This window comes from Apteryx rowi, unplaced genomic scaffold (genome assembly GCF_003343035.1).
Source record: "Apteryx rowi isolate R43461 unplaced genomic scaffold, aptRow1 scaffold_818, whole genome shotgun sequence".
Lineage (NCBI taxonomy): Eukaryota > Metazoa > Chordata > Aves > Apterygiformes > Apterygidae > Apteryx > Apteryx rowi.
In genome coordinates this window covers 222493-234809 of record NW_020451114.1, presented here as the reverse complement: position 1 = coordinate 234809, position 12317 = coordinate 222493, and positions in this window count along the sequence as shown.

Sequence of the window (12317 nt, the reverse complement as noted above, 5' to 3'; positions counted from 1 at the left end):
CACCGCGGCGGCGGGAGCCGGCACCGGCACCGGCACCGGCACCGGGGCGGCTCGGTGGCCCCAAACGCTTCTTTGAGGACCTGCCTCTTCCCTCACTGGGCATCCGGAATGGCAAAGTGGTGGTGCCTCTTCTCATTTGCCTTTTATTTTTATTTTAATGTATATTTTTACCATACTGGGGAAAAATTATTTCAGGCAACTTTTGTTTTCTTTCTTCTTTTTTTTTTTAGCACTTTGGATTTTTCTTCTTCGCTCCCCTCTCGCTCCTTTTTGGCGAGCAGGCTGAGGCACCTGCAGGAGCAGTTTTTGCCATATCTCAAGCTGTTTGTATAGAGGTGCCAATTTTTCAGCTGACTTCAGCGAGAAGCCTCAGCTAAAACCACTTCCCCTCCCAGCACCGATAAAAACAACAACAATAACAAAGGGATCTCGCCAGCTTCTTATCCCAAAGAGATCTCGCCATCTTCTTATCCCACTGCTGGTGGCTGGTGGCATTTCCCTGACCAGCAATTCACCTCTTATCCAGTCTCTTCCAACCACAATCAATGCGTTTCACTTTCTTTCTCCCCATGTCCCATGGACCAAAGTTTTTACGGTCATTTTACGGCGCAGAAAGGTTTGCTGGTCACTGATGGCTGTAGGAGAAGGAGCCGCCATGGCAAAGGCTGGTGGGGCTGCGTGTGCTGCTGGTGACGTCCCAGTTCGTCTGTCCTGTACCCCATATCTCAACCCATATCTGCCTGATGTCTGTGCATCAGCTATTCCTGATATGTTTTGTCACTGGTCTCCCTTCTGCGAGCCAGGCGGTGTGGATGGCTGCTCGAGGCACTCGGGAATGGTTTCCCCATTGAGGGGAGCTTCTCCATGGCACGAGCTCTCCTCCTGGCAGACAGCCGATGGGCTGGCGTCTAACCCTCCCACCCCCGATATGCCCATACCATGTGCCACTTGCTGTCGCTGGGTCTCTGCGAGCGCAGCCAGCGCTCCTCCTCCATTCGGCTCCCGACCCTGGTGGCTGTTGCCCAGCCCCATCGATGGGAGAGGCGCGCTGGACCTCCCCCGTGCCCAACTGTGCCTGTAGCTTGGAAACTAGCAGGCATTGGGAAGCAGGGAGAGTCCTGAAAAGTTGGCATCTCCTGCACTGAGAAAAGAAAGAGGAGCTATGTCAGCCCCTGAAGGCCTGGGTGGAAAGGGCAGTCTATTTTATCCCAGTGCTGCTTGAAAACAGGCCAAAGCCAGGTTGCCACGTGCCAATGTGTGGACAACTACTTGTTTTCTCATGTGGGAAGTCAGTCAAAGCTCAGCATATATGGTAGTGAATTGAATTAAATTCTATTTTGATGTCACTGATCATTGCAGGAGGTCCTATGAGAGCTCTGAAGTTGATCTGTCACTGGGTAGGAGACAGAGGACACACAAAGGCCAACCTGCTTCTGAAGTTGTAGGCAGACAGTGTGGGGTTACCTGTGCTCCCTGTGCCTCCTTCAGGTGAAACTACTACTGGCCGTCACCGGGCAGTTAGAAAACTCACGTGTTTGGTGTTGTCTAAAGTATGGATTCAGAATGTCTTTTAACATTATCATTTAGATCAAAAGGAAACCAGAGGAACAGGTCATAGTCCTCAAATTAGTGTATGGCTATTTGCCTTGGCAAAAATTGCTGTTTGAAATAGAATGGGCTACTGAAAGAATCAAAACGGCAAAGGAACACACTCCCATGCCATCCCTGATGTCAGTCAGGATGTGAACTAAGCAGGGCATCACCAACACAAGGAGAAAGGGTTCACAGCCTGCCAAAGAACAGAAAGGAACAAGACATATTAGCAATATTCATGCATATTCCCAGTAAGTATTATTTATATTATGCCACAAATATGTATACTTCTTTATTAAAATGATTATTTATTTATTCCATGGAAGAAGTCTTTTTTGGACAATCATGACTAGTAATAATTATTGCTGATAAAATATTTATATGATCCAATTTACTGTTTCATCTATTTCATGTTAGATATTTTTTCTTTGATTGCAGTTAATTCCTTTATATTGGCAATATGATTGTACACGCATAATTTTACAGAACAATTAAGTCTTGAGAAGAGCAGCAATGCAGCCACAGAGCATGGACAACAGGTAGAAGATCAGTGTTCTAATCAGAGTAATTTCTTCTGTGCTTAAAGAATCAGCTTAAATTAGCTTAAAAGAAATAAATTAAATTTGTGACAAACTGTTCTAATTAGTTTAACTTTCAGCCTACAAGCATGTGGATGTGGTTTTAAAATTACATCTCTGAGAGCTTCCAGACACATCCCAGGTAGTTTCCTAAGTTTGTGCACAGCAGGACGTGTGGGTCCTAAGAAGGCTGAGAAGTCTCTCTTCTGTTTAAAGAGAGCAGAAGGAAGAAAACAGCCAAGGACATAAGATCAAAGCAACCTCCAAGGAAAAACTGCAAAATGATAGGCAGAAAAAGATGAATTTTTAATGCCATTAATTAATCAGGTTTGTCCTCTACTACAGGGTAACCTGGGTAACCAACATGTTCCTAAAACCTGATATCTCAGCTGGGCAAGTTTGGGCTGGAAAGAGGCCTGTTGCAGCTAACCCCAGATGCTGTGGGATTTCCAGCTGTGGGTCCGGCCATTTGTCCAGCACTGCAGGGTACTTCTACTGGCAGCAGCGATCCAAAGCGCTGCAGGAAAGGTGCAAAAGGTAACAGGAAGCTGTGGGATAGCCTGCCCCAAGAAAGGTCTCCTCCCAGCTCCTATTAGAGGTTTGCTTATACCCTGAGACACAATTTATATTCCTTCCAGACCCTTTTTAAAAAACAAATACAGAGAGACAACTCATTCCAGAATGGTTTCAAGCCATTTTCTGTTTCTCCATGTCAAAAATAAATAGCAATAGAAATGTTACAAAGTCCAGATTATCAGTATATTTAGTAACAAATTTGAAAAATGGTTTATTCATAAATTTCAGGGAAGCGTGTTTTACTGTAGTATTTCATGGGTGAGCAGGTGCTTCTGTAATAAATGAAAGTGTTCTTGCTGGGGTCTTGCTGCAGGTTAGCAATGAGATTTTTGTGTGGGAAAAATGAAATACAGGTATGCTGGATACTATTTATGAAATCTATTGGGAAGAAAGCAGTCTGAATATGTTGTCCCTGGTGATCCCTCGAGACAGCTCACAGAAAGATATAAACAGCAGTGAAAGAACTTTGCTTAGCCACAAAGGGAATTTTAAAAACCAAGAACTTTCCGGGGAGGACCATAAAAGGCATGAATCAATTTATCTGACAGAGATCTAAATGTTACACTCTGTGGTAAGGGGACAACTAGTTGAACTTTTTTTCATTTGATTTCATAAATGTTTTTAAGAGGAAAAAATGTTGGAATAATCAGTTCATACAGTGTATGAGATTTCCTTACATAGCCTGTCAAATCTGCATGCTCCTTGTATTAAAGTTTTCTAGCTGATATGCCTTATAAAGACTGCTAGCTCTGCCAAAAAGCTTGTCTGATCTTTGAATCAACAAGTACAGACTTAAGAATGTGCATATTCAATACTACAGCTGTTATCTGCTTCAATACAGGGGCTAGTTTAAGGCAGTTTTCTACTATAAAAGCTTAAAAGAAGCTATTTTCAAACAACCATAATTTTATTAAAATAATAATACTATTAATACCAACAATGTGTCTTTCATCACTAAGTAATTTTTTTTTATTAAGTACCATATTGTTAACTCTAATTCAGGTGGGGTAACTAAGGCACACAGGGATTACATATCTTTTACACAGGGAGTCGTTGGTAGAGTCTGAATCAGATCAAGCTCTTTTATCTTCTAAACTTATAATCAGTCTGCTAGATGCCATCTGTCCTTTTGTACGTTTTACTACATCAAAACATTTTTTTTCCAAACCAAATATATTGGAATGATGTATCAGAAAGTACCCAGAGATGTTCATGCTCAACGAGAACTTTGGCCAAAATTAACTTTTGATGTAATTTCCCACTAGGTTCCACCTAACTTGCATCTGCATGCACCAGCGTGAATTTGATTTCCTTTCTGTGCCAGCTTCAAGTTTTGAACATCAGCTGTTTCTGTTGTGGCTCTGTCTGAAATCAGAATTTTAATATATGTAATATCTTGGCATAAACGCTCAGGGGCCACATCCAACAGAAATCCTGGTGAAGTAAATACAACTTTTGTTTCTACAAGACTTTATATACCTATTGAAATTTTTTCTCCATCTTTCTACCCCAAAATTTGGTTCTGAAAAAGAGACCATGGAACAGTGGTAGGCAGTTTTCTACCAAGATACATCAGTTTTTACTCCCAAGTAAATATAACTACAGTTTGATTCCAGATCATTTTGTTTACAGTTTGTAAAATGTCAGAACTAAACCTGTTTAGTGTAAATCTGTCCAGTGACTAGAACTACGTGCCGGACTGCACTCGGCTTGAGCTGCTGCTCTTCAGTACCGGTCCAGAAGAGGAGCTGTTCACTCAGTGCCTCCTCAACCCATTCTCAGAGATTTATTTATAACTAATTCCTCTGTGGGAGACTTCAACCTAACCAAGAAGCTAATGTGTAATACACAGTGTAGCAGATGTGTTGTATACTCAGCAGGCACAAGTTCATAGCTTTATCTGTGTTTTGACTTCCTTTTAGAAAGGAGTCTTTCACGGACACAAGAATGATAAAACCCTGCATGCATACTATCTTGTATTGTGCCTTACTGATACTTTTCTTATATAGTTTCTCATACTTTTACACAGCTAAGCTTTTTATCTGCAGTGATATCTGCCACAGCATCTATCATTTACGAGGTGTGGCAAGCACGCTTTTGCAATGAGGGATTCCTATGTGTACATGCTGGAGAATGGCTATGCCAAACTATCAGCTGATGTTTTGAGGACACTGTGTTGAAACTACAGCAACATGTATAGTCAGATCTGCAGCACCTTGCTAACTACCAAATCCAGCCTTTTCCATAGGTGTGTGTCACAGCTACTGCACCCACTTTGCTGGGTGTGTCAGCCACCCGAAGGCGTGTAGCTGTTTGCAGGGATGATTTTGCATCTTTGCTTCTGTACTAGTAATGGCCTGAAATGTAGGGCATAGTCCCCTGCAGAAGCCGCTTATAGCAATATAGTTAGGTGGAGGGGTGTTGGTTATGCAAGCTGTGCGCTATTACACTGTCGCAGGCTGCTTCTGTAACTATGTGAGCATGGGTGGTAACGAGAACGCTAGGCATACCCTTTATCTGTGTGATGTGAGGAGAACTAAACTGTGGTAAGGGAGTTACATAAAGGGTGTGCCAGCCGCTGGGGATTGAACCCATGCAACTTGGTGCACATTCAGCCTTTCGCTCTGCCTTTGGGATATTCTGCAGAACTGTATTCTCTGTCACGGAGAGCATAAATGTCAGTCTGCATTAGAGACTCTATCCCCAGAAGATCAGGTGGAAGTATGCGCCACAGGGTTATACATTTTATAAACAGTAGTTTAGCCATATAACACCCTGGTGAGATAAGTGGGTATTATTAACTTCATTTTAAGTATGGTGAAATCAAGCCTAGAGAAAAGCAATGCCAGTTCCAGCTCTTTGGAAAGGAGTTGTTAAAAAATGTTGGGAACTCCCCAAATCTTGTTTGCCACTCATGTAAACCCATGGTTCACTTGTCTTTCCAGTGCCATATTCAGACATGATCAGTTAGGGCGTGACTCCCAGAGCCCTGCTTTGAAAGAATCTGAAGACCCATTAAGTAGTTCTAGAGAAGCTGGCCACAGAATATAAGATTTCCTATGCTATATAATAAAATTCCAAATTCCTCACAAAAAGCGTAAGAGATTTCTTGTACCTTTTCATGCAGTGGCAGCTCTAAAGCTTTTTAGTTGGCAGGGTTCTCTGCAGAAAACTTGATAGTAGATGAGAGTGAGTGTGTGTGTGTGCGTGCGTGCGTGCGCGCACATGCATATAATGCCATATTCTTTTAAGAGAATAATATAGTACCAGCCAAGATCAGAAGAAGACAATGCCAACAGCATGAGACTGTTTGGTTGTTATATGTTGAAAAACAGAAACCCAGCCTTTTCCTTGTTATGGACCTTGCAACAGGGGCAAGCCCCCATTCATGCTCAGCCCGGGTTGCCACATATCCATCTCTTTAGGCCTGGGGATGGCCAGGGAAATCCCCACTGAGGGCTACTCTGCAAGCGCATTGTACTTCCCCTTGTGCTTTACACACCCCGTTCTGGTGTGTCGTTGTCCTGTGCTTTGTGCTACCTCAAGCCACCCCTTCTTAGAGCAAGAGGCAGGTAATACTCAGAAAGATTTTACCAAGAGTTATAAAGCTCTGGTGGGAATAAAGTCCTCCATCCACATGGTACAAATCATCATTCTTTACTGGCAGCTAAATGGACTCTCAGAAGGGAAGGTAACACCCTAAAGTATTGTGCTTTCACAAGAGTAGCTATTATATATGAATAGATACGCAGAGCATGCACACTTTAGGTCTTGTTCCAAATTTTTAGGTCATATCTACATAACAGGGCAGGAAATATAAAACCCAAACCTGGAAGGCTTGACACTGGTAAAGTATCTATCTACAACAGGCAATACTAAAGTATGACCAAATAACAAATACTGATTAGATACTGTAATACCTGCCTAAAAGTCATAGGAACAGATGCATTTATGGACACAAAGGAATAGTTCTGTTTCTGAATTATCTCAAGAATTCATTAAGCAACAGTTCTGGACCAGCTCCTCAGCTTGTATAAATGAATATGACTGCATTAGAGTCTTTGTGGATACATATTTCATGTCATAATGAGGCAGAAGCACTAATAGAAACATAATACTAAACTTCTGGTTAAGAAAGTGGCAATTGAAAATGTGAGGGAGGCCAAAGATGTTGCACTAATAGAGCACAATAAAATGGTAATAATTGTATTAAAATGCCCTGAGGATCAATTTATTAATATATCAAATGCCAACATGAAAAAAAATCTTTATTCTTTAAAATAAAATAGATTTCTTGAATAATATAAATTTGTTTTTATTTCTTCCTAGTTAATTCTACATAGCAAAAGAATAGAGCTTGTTTGGTCTGTGCTTAAGCAACTCAGAGGGTTTAAAGAAGGAAAGAAAGAAGAATGGGATTTAAAGACGGGAAACGAAAAAAGGCAAGTAGCAGAATAATGACTCCAAACTTCAGGAGAGGGGACTTCAGTTAATTCAGGGAAATTCCTGGGGAGTTAGTTCCTGACATCTGCTGCTTTGAAAGACAAAGGAGCCCAGGAGAGCTGGATGATCTTCAAGGACAACCTCCTCAAAGCATAGGAAGGATCTTCTCTTGTGTGCAAGACGTTGTGCAGGTGTGAGGAGGCCAGACTAGCTGAATGGGGAAATCCCGAGTGAGCTAAGATGCAAAAAGGAAGTGTTCAGGAAGTGGAAGCAGAGGCAGCTCCTCAGGAGGAAGAAAGAAGCATTACCCAAGCTTGCAGGGATTGAATCAGGAAAGCCAAAGTTTAGTCAGAGTAAAAGCTGGTGAAGGATGTGAAGGGCAGAAAGAAGGGCTTCTATAGGAGCATCAGCAGCAAAAGGAAGACTACAGCCAGCTGGGCAGGAGACCTAGTGATGAAGGAGATGGAGAAGGCTGGGGGTACTCCATGGCTTCTTTGCCTCAGTCTTTACTGTCAAGGTCTGTTCTCAGGCCTCCCATGTGTATATAGTGACAGAGTTTGGTGGAGACAAGTACTACCAATGGTAGAGGAAGATTGAGTTTGGGACTACTTAAGCAACTTGAACACAGAGCCAAACTGGATGCATGGCTGATATCATTGCAAGTCTGTTCGCTGTCTCTTCATAAGGTTGTGGTGAACAGAAGTTCCTGACGACTGCGGAAGCACACGTCACACCCATCTTCTAGAAGCCTAAGGAGGAAGACCTGGGGAACTACAGGCCAGTTAGCTTCACCTCAGTCCCTGGGAAGATTATGGAGCAAATCTTTCTGTAAGCCATGTCCAAGCACATGAGGGAGGAGAAGGTGATTGGGAACAACCAGCATGAATTTACCAGGGGCAAATTTGTATGACCAACGTAATTGCCTTCTACAATAAAATGACTGGAATTGTGGGTGGGGGGAAGAGTAGTGGATGTCATTTACCTTGACTTTAGAAAGGCTTTTGACATTGTCTCCCACAGCATCTTTGTAGCTAAACTGGGGAGATAGGGGGGTCTGGCTGGGTGGATTACAAAGTGGGTAAAAACCAGGCTGGAGCATCATGCTCAAAGTGTAGTGGTGGCTAGCTATGAGTAGCATTCCTTGGGCATCTGTATTGGGACCAATACTGTTTAATGTGTCCATTAATGGGTTTGACAGTGGAACAGAATTCACCCTCCAGAAGTTCACAGATGATACCAGACTGGGAGGAGCGATCATTACGCTGGAGGTTAAGGCTGCCATTCAGAGATATCTTGACAAGCTGGAGAAATGGGCTGACAAAAATTTTATGAAATTTAGCGAAGACAAATGCAAAGTCTTACGTCTGGGATGGAATAATTCCATGCAACACTACAGTGTGGGGTCTGACTAGCTAGAAAGCAACTCTGCAGAAAAAGACCTGGAGGTTCTGGACAACAAGCTGAACATGAACCAGTGATGCGCCCTTGCAGCAAAGGCCAACTGCAATAGCAGGAGTGTAGCCAGCAGGGCAAGGGAGGTGATTCTTCCCTCTGGCACTTATGAGACAGCATCTGGAGCACTGTGTCAAATTTGGGGCTCCCCAGTATAAGAAAGACTTGGACATAGTGGGGCAAGCCCAATGGAGGGCCACCAAGCTGCTCAGGGGCTGGAGCACAGGCCGTACAAAGAGAGGCTGAGGGAGCTGGGTCAGCTCAGAGAAGGCTCAGGGGGATCTTGTTGCTGTCTACAGCTACCAGCTGGGAGGTTGCAGGGGAGACTGAGCCAGATATCCTCAGAGGTGCACAGAGAAAGGATGAGAGGCAATGAGCAGAAGTTGCAGCCAGGAAAAGAATTTCCAGAATGCATCTGGACAAGGGCCTGAGCAATCTGCTCCAACTTTGAAGTTGTCCCAGCTTTGAGCAGGGGGTTGGACTAAAAGATCTTAAGTGGCCCCCTCCAACCTAAGTTCTTTGTGATTCGCCTTCAACTTCCAAAATTAAATCTTCTCTCCTTTAACTCTAGAAGTTGATTTTATTTTCTTTTAATAAACTTCAGCTCTCCAGTCAGAGCAGACTGATGGTCAGCTGAAGTTGTTAACATTTCTCACATCATCCCTTATGTACACTTGTACAACTTTCTGTATAAAGTTTTAATACTTTTAAACTCATTCTTAAGAACATAGCCTAAGGAAGTACTAGGTAAAGCATGATGAAATTACCATGAAGTGAATGGAAGTACACAAATGAAGCTTGCCAGCATGTAGCAGTTGCATTTTAATCTTTTTGTCTATGCCTCACTGATCTCACTTTAAATTTCTCTCTTCCCATATTACACATGGTAGCAGCTGAAACAATCACCAGTATGGGACTGTTTATGCCAGATAGTTCAGAAGGAATTTGCAAATGAGCTGTCTGCATGTCCCATCTAAATTGACAACTAATGAAAGGGATTGGAAGGTGTAACTTCTAGAACAATAATAAATGTTGTACTTATTGTAGGAATATCCAAGCAAAGGTAGGCTGCGTCTGGTAGAAATCAATAGTCAAATAGAATGTAACAACAGAAGAAGCCAATAAATGGTAATCCTCCAATATAGTTCCCTAGCTGCTAGCAATCTGCGACTATTTGACCTGTCTTTGAAATGAGTTTTATAGATATCCTTAGAACGACAGACCAATCAATCAGGCTTATTTCAGCATCAAAAAAACCTGTCCGAAACATCAAACAAGGAATTACAAAAAGCATGGGCGTTCATAAGACTGTAGCTACTCAGTAGCATAGCCTCCAGGGAATGAAAATAGGTTCTTTATTATTTTATGACAATTTTTTAGTATGACAGAGACCATGGATGATGTAATTATCTGCATTTTCCAAACTTCTTTAAAGAGATCTCTTATTAAAGTCTGCTAAAGACCCACAAAAAAAGTTACTCTGATAAAATATAACAACGTGCATCTGACACTGGGTGAGAAAAAAAATGAACAGATAACTTTACACATGAAAATGGCTAACATCTAGCCAAAAGTTAATACAAGCATGCAAGGTATATAGTGACATTCATTTTACCAGCATACTCTAGAAAAAATTATCTCTAGGTATGCTTATAAAAGTATCTATCTTCTCTCTTTTCCTGATGGACAGGCAAGGGAGTACACTAGATAAGTCTGTAAAGGTGCAGGTCCATGTATAACCCAGTATTGGTCCAGAATTGTTCAGTGGCTGCAGGAAACAGCAACCCAGAGGAAATGGTGCTCAGACCTGCTGGTTATTGTGTCAAGCAGCAGCTGAAACATTTGTCTTTGCTGCTGTCAGCCTCTCTGCTCTCTTTTCAGCTGCAGACTGGCTGCCTATCCTGTTGCACTATTTTTATATCGACTTCCAAGTCATAGCTGACTCACTGGCAAAGTCTTGGCATTGCCTGTAGTCGCTCATCTCTGGCTCTCTTTCCTTTCTCCTGCAGATTTTGGATCTTCTTGCTACTACCGATCATCAATCTGATTGAGTCCATTGGCCAAAGTAGTCAAAGAAAAAAACAGAGACACAACCTCCATTTAACTTTCTCCATTTAACTTTTAGCAGAAAAAAAAGGGAAGGTACAGCTTTTATCTCTGTGGCGTACAAGAATCTTAATTTCTCTTCTGTTTTGAATTAAATACTTATGAGCTGTGTCAATAGTTAACCCTCTTAATAGTTAACAGTATYAACCCTCATTGTTATTTATCATCATCTTTTTTCTTGTCTGAAGTCCAGCTGCAGCTTTCAGCTGTTATACTTTTTCTGACTTTTTATGTAGATCAGTTTACTGCCAGTAATCACTTCTCCATGYAGATATTCATATGTTCTTATTTAATACTCTCTTAATTTTTTATTGGATTAAAAATGAGCTATTTAGACTCTTATTGTCAAGCATACATTCCAGATATTACATCATTCACCAAAGTTTTTGCAAGTTTTCAATAGTTTTTTGGAAATGTCCATACCAGATCTGGCCGCAGGGTATCAGAAATGGTCTTACTACTTACTGTTGAATGGCTCTCCATTTGAAGTTACCATTCTTGGTCTGTCACTTAACTAGTTGCTAACCTATGTAATAATTTTTGCATCCTTAATTTTTTTCATAAACCTGTGCAATTCAGGTGCCTATGGAAATGTTATCGCCTGGATGTGATCCTGTACAATGTGCTCTAGGTGACCCTGCTTGAGCAAAGGGGTTGGACTAGATGATCTCCTGAGGTCCCTTCCAGCCTCGAACATTCTGTGATTCTGTGATACGTCAGTACTGTTAATTTTATCAGTCAGATTTGTGATCTTCAAACAGCAAGTTTATCTAACAAAATCAATATTTCATAAAACCAGGTCAATTGACAATAATAGCTTACATATTTATTCTCATTCTGATTGCATCCTATTTCTACCCTTTTAACTGAGCCTTGAATCTATATCATATTAACGGGTAAATGGTTTCTGAAATCAACCAGTTTAGCATTTAGATATGCTTTTCCTAATGCTCTTGAAATTCATGAGTGTTCCAAGATTAGAGAAAAATCAGYGCTAATCTTTCAGAGAGTTCATTGAACAACTATTTCAATATTCTTAGCTATTGACTTCTCCAGTCCTATAGTTTTTAAAATATTATGAATATAATTAAAGATCTGTGTCCAGTTAATGATAATCTTACTTCCAATGTTTCAAATGTGATTCACAATAGTGGCTTGTGAAGTGTGACCAGGTAGGATGCAAATTGTATTCTGTTGCATACATATTGTGTTGACCATGTGGTAGCAATGACAGAAAAGTTTTTGTATAATAACTAAAACTGAAATTAATTTATAGATATATTTTGTCTTTTTTCCGGTATGTGCAAAGGTATTTTAGAACACAGCTTACAGTGTAACATGTCCTGAGAAATACTTTCAGTGTACAACGTATATGCTATTTCACAGTCTATCACACAGTATTTATGATCTGTTAATATTAATAACTCCAGATATGCTCACATTCATGAATGATACAGGTAAGACTTAATGTAAAGGAATTTTTGCAATGTACAGGTGTGATAATAATCACAGATACGCTACTGTCATGACAATTACAATATTATAAGTAATAACAGTAGTAACAATAAA